The 9,891-nt window shown below is 59.2% G+C and overlaps 1 pseudogene; it reads right to left on the reverse strand.

Annotated features, from left to right (window-relative positions):
• Nucleotides 1-1,586: 1,586 nt before the first annotated feature.
• On the reverse strand, nt 1,587-2,723 carry LOC120665029 (annotated as a pseudogene).
• Between the last annotated feature and the right edge of the window lie 7,168 nt (nt 2,724-9,891).

Genomic DNA, 9,891 nt, shown 5'->3' on the forward strand with positions numbered 1-9,891 from the left:
AGGAGGCGCAGAAGAACATGTCGGGTGAGTACCTTCGATTTTCCGTCGATTTGTTTCTTTTCGTAGCTAATGTTGATTTCCTTTACTCAGAGCTGAGGCAAAAGGTGGCGGACGAGACCGCGGCGAAGGAAGCGGTCCACACCGCACTCACGGCGGCACAGATGGAGTTTGCTGAGCTGGAGCAGACCGCCGTGAGTGTGTGTCAAGAGCTCGAGGGGGAAGGTGCCGTCTCGGGCAGTTCGGTGATCAGCCGCCTGCGCGCGCTAGGCGGCCGGATTGCCGAACACGCCAACAGTACCTTCCACCTCGGTGTCCTGTGGGCTCTCGCCGTGGCCTCGATGCATTACCTCATGGATCTCCAGAGGGTGTCGTCGGGGTACGTCGTGCCCGATGATGCTGACGCGGACGCCGCATCGGCCATCATGGATGAAGCCGACGCGGCCGCGGAGGAGTTCGCCACCGTCCTCACCGAGAAGCTCGAGGCGGACATCCCTCCCATCGCCGAATTCGACGCCCCTGAAGACCCGCAAGGGGGGGATGGTAGCCTGTAGGACAGTTGGGCCTCGAAGCCCATGTAAATAGATTAGTGTTTATGTCATAGTCGCACTTTGTAATCGCATCCTATGAGTATATGAGTATAAGAGATTTTATTTTCATAATTTGAATGTGTGGCCCGTCAAGGCCTCGCGTGTTAGAGCCTGTGTTCCTTTCCTTTATTCCCGTGTTCTTGTATGCGACTTGGACGAACGTCTGCGGGGAAGCTTGCGTTCATAAGCAACGTAGGCGTAGGGTGGTGAGGGGGGTGCCGTATCCCGGAGGCGTAGGCGGCCCCACGACTCGGCCGACCCCGTACCGTAGTTGCTTACGCCTCGCGTCCGTTTTTTTCCAAGGATACGAGAAACTTAGGGTCGAGACGGAAATATTTCGAAAAACAGTGGCGACTTTTTGGGGACGTTCGGGGGTTCCCCCCGTGGTAGCCCCCGAGGGAGGCTCGGCTTTGCCAAGGGTAAAGCCGAGCGTACCTCAGAGTTCACGCGCATCCTAGCCTTCGAGGGCTCGGATGGTTCCCAAAAATAAACCAGTTAAAGTGTACTTTATTATATCGGGAAATTGAAGATGCGAGTACAGGCAAATGTACAAAAAACTTGAAATTTCTAGGGATAGAAACGACGTAGCTGTTGTATATTCCAAGCGTCGGTGAGGACTTCGCCTTTTTCGTTGGCCAGCTTGTACGTGCCGGGTTTGAGCACCTCGGCGATTATGTACGGTCCTTCCCATGGAGGTGAGAGCTTGTGGCGGCCCTTGTTGTCCTGTCGAAGCCTTAGCACCAAGTCCCCTTCGTTGAGGTCTCGACGCCGGACTCTCTGCGCTTGATACCTTCGCAAAGACTGCTGGTAGCGCGCAGAGTCAAGGAGTGCCATGTCTCGAGCCTCGTCCACTTGGTCCAGCAAGTCTTCGTGAACTCGCTGGTTTCGTTGTTCTTGATATGCCTTGAGCCTTGGCGATCCGTATTCCAAGTCGGTGGGGAGGATGGCCTCGACGCCATAGACGAGGAAGAACGGAGAAAAACCTGTAGCTCTGCTTGGGGTCGTCCTCAGGCTCCAGATGACCGAGGGTAGCTCCGTGAGCCACCTCCGGCCGAACTTGTTCAGCTTGTTGAAGATTCTTGGCTTTAGTCCTTGGAGGATCATGCCGTTGGCACGCTACACTTGCCCGTTCGTCTGTGGGTGTGCCACAGCCGACCAGTCCACACGTATGTGGAAGCTGTCGCAGAACGCCAAGAACTTCTTGCCTGTGAACTGGGTGCCGTTGTCGGTGATGATCGAGTTCGAGACCCCGAACCTGAAGACGATGTCAGTGAAGAATTGGACTGCTTGCTCGGATTTGATCTTGCCGATGGGTCGAGCCTCGATCCATTTGGAGAACTTGTCGACCGCTACCAGCAAGTGGGTGAAGCCCCCCGGCGCCTTCTTCAATGGATCGACGAGGTCCAGCCCCCACACGGCGAACGGCCACGTGATGGGGATGGTCTGCAGAGCATGGGCCGGAAGATGTGTTTTTCGAGCATAGAACTGGCACCCCTCGCAGGTCCGCACAACGTCAGTGGCGTCGGCGACCACGGTGGGCCAGTAAAAGCCTTGTCGAAACGCATTACCCACGAGAGTGCGTGGCGCGGCATGATGGCCGCAGACGCCGGCATGGATGTCGCGGATCAGCTCCTTGCCCTCGGGGATGGGGATGCATCGTTGCAGGACACCCGAGGGGCTACGCTTGTGTAGCTCATTGTCGATTAGGACGAAGGACTTGGCCCGCCTGGCGAGGCGTCGCGCCTGAGCGTGGTCCGAGGGTAAGATCCCTTGAACTATCCAGTCAAGGTACTGGACGCGCCAGTCTTGCGGAGTGGGGGCCTCGTCAACTTCCATTGCTTCGGCCTCGTCCGCGGAGGTGGTCCCGAGGTCAAAGTCCATGGGCTCGACCCCGTCCGCCGGGGGGTTCCCACCGGAGGGCCCGGCGGACGAGGGGCCTGGCTCCGTCGGTTGATTGAACTCGACGGAGGGCTTGGAGATGTCGCGAGCGAAGATGTTCGGGGGGACGGTGGTCCGCCCCGAAGCTATCTTGGCCAGTTCGTCGGCGTCCTCGTTATACTTGCGCGAGACATGATTGAGCTCAAGGCCGTCGAATTTGTCCTCGAGGCGGCGTACTGCGTTGCAGTACGCCTCCATCTTTGGGTCGTGACAGTTAGACTCCTTCATGACTTGATCGACGACGAGTTGAGAGTCCCCGCGTATGTCGAGGCGCTTGACGCCAAGTTCGACGGCAATGCGGAGGCCACCGAGGAGGGCCTCATACTCCGCCATGTTGTTCGAAGCAGGGAAATGCAGGCGGATCACGTACCGCATGTGTTCTCCGAGGGGTGAGATGAAGAGGAGGCCGGCACCGGCGCCGGTTTTCATCACCGACCCGTCGAAGTACATAGTCCAGCATTCGCCCTGGATTTGCGATGGGGGTAGCTGAGTGTCCGTCCACTCAGCCATGAAGTCAGCCAAGATTTGGGACTTGATTGCCTTGCGAGGGGCGTAAGTGAGTGTTTCTCCCATCAGCTCCACAGACCATTTGGCAATTCTACCCTCGGCTTCCCAGTTGCGAGCTATCTCTCCCAAGGGGAAAGATGAGACCACGGTGACGGGATGAGCCTCGAAGTAGTGGCGCAGCTTGCGCCGAGCCAAAACCACTGCGTAGAGCAGCTTTTGAATCTGTGGATAGCGTGTCTTAGTTTCAGACAACACCTCGCTGATGTAGTACACCGGTCATTGGACGGGCAGAGCATGACCCTCCTCTTGTCTTTCGACCACGATCACCGCGCTGACCACTTGGGTCGTCGCGGCTACGTACAGGTAGAGGGGCTCGCCGTCCGTAGGCAGTGTGAGAATGGGAGCTCGAGTGAGCGATGCCTTCAGCCTTTCGAGGGCTTCTTGAGCTTCGGGGGTCCACGTGAAGCGCTCGGTTTTCCTCAAGAGTCGGTACAGGGGTAAGCCTTTCTCGCCGAGACGCAAGATAAAACGGCTAAGGGACGCTAGGCATCCCATGATCCTCTGTACCCCCTTCAAGTCTCGGATCGGTCCCATCCGAGTGATGGCCGAGACTTTGTCAGGGTTGGGTTTGATGCCCCGCTGGGAGACAATGAAACCCAAGAGCATGCCACGAGGCACCCCGAACACGCACTTCTCGGGGTTAAGTTTTACCCCTTTGGCTCGTAGACAATCGAATGTGATCCTGAGATCAGCAACCAGGTCGTCCGCCTTCCTGGATTTCATGACAATATCGTCGACATACGCCTCTACGCTCCACCCGAGATGGTCTCCGAAAACGTGGAGCATACACCGTTGATAGGTGGCTCCGGCGTTTCTGAGGCCAAAGGGCATCGTAACGTAGCAGTACATGCCGAAAGGTGTGATAAAAGAAGTCGCGAGCTGGTCGGACTCTTTCATCTTGATTTGGTGGTAACCGGAGTAAGCATCAAGAAAGGACAAGAGCTCACATCCCGCAGTAGTGTCTACAATCTGATCGATTCGTGGCAAAGGAAAGGGAACCTTCGGACATGTCTTATTTAAACTAGTGTAGTCTACACACATCCTCCAGCTTCCACTCTTTTTCTTCACTAATACTGGATTAGCTAGCCACTCGGGATGGAATACCTCTTTGACGAATCCGGCCGCCAGAAGTTTCTGCAACTCCTCGCCGATCGCCCGGCGCTTGAGCTCGTCGAAGCGTCTTAGGCGCTGCTTCACCGGCTTGGAGTTGGGTCGGACATCAAGAGAGTGCTCGGCGACCTCCCTCGGTATGCCAGGCATGTCCGAGGGGCTCCACGCAAAGATATCTGCGTTGGCGCGGAGGAAATCGACGAGCACCACCTCCTATTTGTCGTCGAGGGTGGCGCTGATTTGCAACACCTTGTCGTCGGAGTGGCTGGGGTCGAGGGGTACTTTCTTGATACCCTCGGCGGGCTCGAAGCTCCCGGCGTGTCGGTGCGTGGAGTCCAAGGCCTCGCTCGCCATGTTGTCGAGGGTGGCTGCGAGGGCCTCGTCCTCCGCTTGAGCTTCCGCGCGCTCAACGCACTCAACGTCGCACTCGTAGGCGTGCTCGAACGAAGAGCCGATGGTGATGACGCCCTTTGGACCCGGCATTTTGAGTTTGAGGTAGGTGTAGTTGGGGACGGCCATAAACTTGGCGTAGCAAGGTCGACCAAGGATGGCATGATAGGACCCTCGAAATCCCACTATATCGAAAGTGAGTACCTCCTTGCGGAAGTTGGCTGCTGTGCCGAAGCACACAGGCAGATCGATCTGGCCGAGGGGTTGGACTCGCTTCCCCGGCGCGACGCCGTGAAATGGTGACTTGCTGGGGCGAAGCTTGTCCAGTCCAATCCCCATGAGCTCTAAGGTGGGGGTGTACATAATGTTGAGGTTGCTGCCTCCGTCCATGAGCACCTTGGAGAAGCGGGTGTTGCCGATGATGGGGTCGACAACGAGCGGGTACCGTCCCGGATGCGGGACGTAGTCGGGGTGGTCCTCGCGGCCAAAGGCAATGGTATCCTTCGACCAGTCGAGGTAGGATGGCGTGGCTTTGGTGACGGAGAAGACCTCGCGGCGCTCACGCTTGCGCTGCCAAGAAGTCATATTCGTCGTTGCTCCTCCAAAGATGAAGAAGGCGTTCTCCACTGGGGGGAACTTGTCATCTCCACCTTTGTCGCCCGCATCCTTTTTCTTGTCTTCGTCGCGATGTGCGACGTGGTTATAGTACTTCTTGAGCATTTCGCACTGCTCGAGGGTATGGTTGACCGGCCCCTTGTGATAAGGGCACGGTTTCTTAAGCATGTCGTCGAACTATCCACCGCCACCTCGAGGGGGGCCTCGAGGACCTTTACGGTCTGGGGCGGCAGCGAAGGCCTCCTCGGAGTCCTCCGCCCGCCCCGACTCACGCTGGTTTGGTGGGACCGGCTTCTTTCCCTTCCTCCCCCGCTTCAATTTCTTGGCGGGGGCGTTGGGCTTGACGCTGCCACCCTCCACGGGCGCATCGTCCTTGCGCTTGCTCGATTTGTCGTCGAAGATGGCACCAACAGCCTCCTCGCCGGCGGCGAAGTTGGTGGCAGCGTCGAACAACTCGTTGGTGTTAACGGGTTGGCTTCTCGCGAGCTCATGCACCAGATTCCTGCACGTCGTACCCTCGAGGAAAGCGTTAATGACCTCGACGTGGGTGACGCTGGGGAGCTCGGTGCACTGCTTGGAGAAGCGCCGCACGTAGTCATGCAGGGACTCGCGGGGCTTCTGATGACACCCTTTGAGGTCCCAGGAGTTCCCAGGGCGCACGTACGTGCCCTGGAAATTGCCCACGAAGATGTGGACCAAGTCGGCCCAGTCGTGGATCTGGCCCGCAGGCAGGTGCTCGAGCCACGTTCGTGTGGCGTCAGCAAGATGGAGAGGAAGGTTGCGGATGATGGCCGCGTCCTCCGTCGCGCCGCCTAGCTGGCATGCTAGGCGGTAGTCGTTGAGCCAGACTGCAGGATCAGTCTCGCCCGAGTATTTGACGAGGGTGTTGGGTTGTCGGAAGCGCGGGGGAAAAGGCGCGGTTCGAATCTCCCGGCTGAACACCCGGGTGCCCGGAGGCTCCGGTGACTCACCCCTGTCGTGCTCGGGGTCGAAGCGTCCACCCCGTCGAGGGGTGTACCTCCTGCCGTCGATGACGTTGCGGGCGTCGCCGTCGCCGGCGTGCCCGCGAGTGTCACGGATTCGCTCCCTTACGGGAACTCTCCCGATGCGCTCGTGCACCGAGGGTGCCCTCGCACCGGGCACTACGGCTGCTTTGCCCTTCCCTGCTGGTGGTGTGTGCACAGAAACCTTGCGGTCCTGGTGCGCAGTCCCTCCAGGCTGCTCCGGGGCCCTCGAGCGCATACGAGACGCAGAACTCTCGGCCTGCTGCACGGCAGCCTGCTCAATGAGCTCATGTGCCTCGCGGCGCAGGTTGCGGCCCGAAGACGTCGATGGCTCGGGCATAGCTTGAAGTAGATAGGCCGCAGCAACGAGTTTTTCGCCGGCCGTTTGCAGTTCCGGAGATTTGTCGACGTCGGCGTCGGCCAGGATGCGCTCCCGGGCAACACGTCCCGCCGCCTGGGCATGTGTACCGCGCGCGGTACGCTGCTGCTCGAGTGCAGCGCGCAGCTCCTGGGTTTGTTGACGCTGCTCGTCGAGCTTGGCTTGAAGCTCTTTGAGCTGCGCCAGCTGGGCTTGTCGCGCCGCCGAGCTTGACGAGGAAGGTGCTGCAGGCGGGTTCGCCGGTTGCTTTGCCCGCGCGTCCGCCCCAGCGTCCCCGTCGTTGCTTGGGGCGTTGTCGTTCTGCTCGTCCGCCAGGTCCACCATAAAGCACTCCCGGGAGGGATCGAAATCCCCCTCGCTGGAGCCTTCGGAGCAGGTGAGGCAGTAAGCCGTCGCCAGCTGGAACGAGCGGAGAGCGTGGGGGTCGTAGACCCCGGAGTAGTCCTCGGCCTCCTCGGCCAGAAGTTGTTCATGAAGAAGTTGACGTCATCGGCGATCGAGCTCGCCGCCTCGGGGTAGGGTTCGTCGAGGGACGACGCGATGAGGTTGCGGATTGATAGAAGATGATGACCTGGTAGATCCTCATACTCGACGAAGTTAGTACTGATCGAAGAGGCGTAGGTGCGGGCGGCAGTGTTGCGCATCCCGAAGTTAAAGGGCGAAGGCGAGGTCGAGCCCACCCTGGGAGGCGCTAGCGCCGCTGCCGATGACGGTGCCGGCACAGATGATGCCGAGGCACGTGATGACGGAACGGTAGCCCCGTTCGCCTCGATGCTGAGTTGCGACATGCCAGCCTCATCCCACGTGGGGGAGCCGTGGCGTGCCGCACGACGCCGCTCCGCGCGTGCTTGTCGCGAACGCTGACCCGAGCGCCTGCTGCGCCGGGCTGGCGTAGTCGGAGCGATGGGGTTGCGTCTGGGTGAGAGGAGCCGCATGAGGTAACCGTTGCCGGTCGCTCTGAACTCGAGACTCCCGAACCAGATCACAAGCCCAGCTGGGAGCGGATCTGAGACACCCGTGGGGTATGGGTTGGATCTGCTCGCCATCCCTGGTGATCAAATGGAAAAAAGAGAAAATGTCACGCAGCGAGCCCCTACCTGGCGCGCCAACTGTCGGTGTCCCGACCCGGGGGCCCGGATCCCAACTAGTGAATGCCGCATGTTTTCTCGTCCCAGATGATGATGCAAGAGGCAATCACAGTAACGCACGGTTTATCCTAGTTCCGGCCGCGGGGCCGTACGTCCAGCAAAGGGGGTGTGCGAGGGCACTGTATTATCTCGCACCCGGAGTGCTTGTTGTAGGGGATACAAGCGAGGCGAGAGAGGGAGGGAAGCTCCCAAGTCTCTGCTAGAAGTGGAGTCGGTTGAGATGAGTGTTCAGCAGTCCTGAGCATTCTCTGAGAGAGAAGCGAAAGAAACCAGAACCGAGAGACCAAGCAGACTAGAGTCCAGACGAGCGTCCAGACCAGAAAAACCAGCCCGCCCCCGCTAAAGGAAGCCCGCCTCCTCCTTTTATAGTAACAAGGAGGGGTGGCGTACATGAGTGGGGCATGGAAGTCGTCGTTTTCCCCTGAATCGCGGGGTACAGTGGTCGGATACTGTAGTAAGTACACTGTGGGAAGGCGGCGTGCGTCGCTGTCGTCCTGGATTTCGTCCTTCGTCCTGTGAGGATTGCGCCGCACGTCCTGCAGTGTTCCGGCGGTAGTAATGGCGCGGGATGGCCCCGGACCCCCTGGTCGGAGTGCAGGCGTGCATACTAGAAGGCCCGGGGGACACGTGGAGGTCCCGGACCTCTGAGAGGAGGGGGGAGGTCCGGGACTCCGACCGTGTGTGATGAGCGCCCCTTCCGGAAGGACACGTGACATCGCCGGACCCCTTCCCTAGTGGGAGGCGAGTCCGGTAGGTCGGCGGGAGCAGTACCGAGCCTGTCTTGTCCCGCGTCGCAGGTCCCAAGGCGCTGCTACAGCGTCCGGGATGGCGGAGTGGTGACCAGAGTCAGCGGATGGGACCCCGGTCATATCTACTGTGGGAGTGGCGGCCTGACGCCGCCCGTCCTTTGAGCCGTGGTGGAGTGGCTGGCTTTTAATGCCTTCGTACGGCGAGCGGTTGGGCGGCGGAGCCGTTTGTCCCTTGTGCCGAGAGACGGCCTCGAGTGAGGCGGAGATGAGTCACCGCTTGAGGGTAGATCCGCTACCCTCGAGCGAGGCGGAGGTGTGTTGCGTGATCGAGGGTCCCGAGAGGGACCCTTGAGCGAGGCAGGGAATGAGTTACCTGCTCGAGGGTATATCCGCTACCCTCGAGCGAGGCGGAGATTGGTCACCTGCTCGAGGGTAGTTCCGCTACCCTCGAGCGAGGCGGAGATTGCCCAGCGGACCCGAGAGGGACCCTCGAACGAGGCGGAGATTGTTCCGCGGGTTCGAGGAGAATGTAAATGGGCCGCACGCTGGGCTTCTTTGAGTCCTTTACTTTCTTCCGGATGAGAAGTAGGCCGTGGGCCTTCTTGGGCCCAGTTGCCCTAGCAGGTGTTTGTGTGTTTCAAAGCGATCTTAGTACCCCAATTAGAGTGTCCCTAATTGTGGTACCCGACAGTACCGTAGCAATTACTACAGCTAATGAGACATTTGACCGTATGATTTGGAGATGATTAGGCGTGGTTACTGTAGCATCACTGTAGCCAATTATGGTTAAACTTGTCTCATTAGATTCGTCTCGAAAAATTACACTCATTCGTGAAAAGATTTCACAAATAAACTTCGTTTAGTACTTCACGCATGCATTCGTCTTTTCTTTTTAGAAAATTTTCAGGAGAAGAACCAAACACGGCGTTGGTTAAAAAGTGCTTTTTTTTAACAGTGAACTGGTTCTGTAACATGTCTGTTGTCTGTGCTGCGGAACGTGTCGTTGGTGACTGAGAAGCAGTGCTGTGTGTTTGCTTTCTGGGTTTGGTCGCTGAGGCAACAGTGCCGCAGCATTGCCGACGACAACACGGTAGGCCGTTCCTGTCCATGGTCCAGGCCTTGTCGTCCGCAGCGTCCGCCATCCGCGGCGCCGGTTGCCGCCTCTGCGAGCGATCGGGATCGGGGAGTGGCGGCGAGGTCAAGCAAGGAATCATGCCACGGGACGGGACGGGGGGGGAGTTCGCCTCGGGCACGAGTACCAGCTGGGAGAAAAAACAAAGCGGTGGATCGGACGGACGAGGCCGCGCCTCTGACGTCGACGACACGGATCCCAGCCGCTAGCCTCTCCCGGGCCCGCGAGCCAGAGTCCCACCCGCACCCGCTGAGGACCGCGCCTGCCTCTCG

This window comes from Panicum virgatum, chromosome 3N (genome assembly GCF_016808335.1).
Source record: "Panicum virgatum strain AP13 chromosome 3N, P.virgatum_v5, whole genome shotgun sequence".
Lineage (NCBI taxonomy): Eukaryota > Viridiplantae > Streptophyta > Magnoliopsida > Poales > Poaceae > Panicum > Panicum virgatum.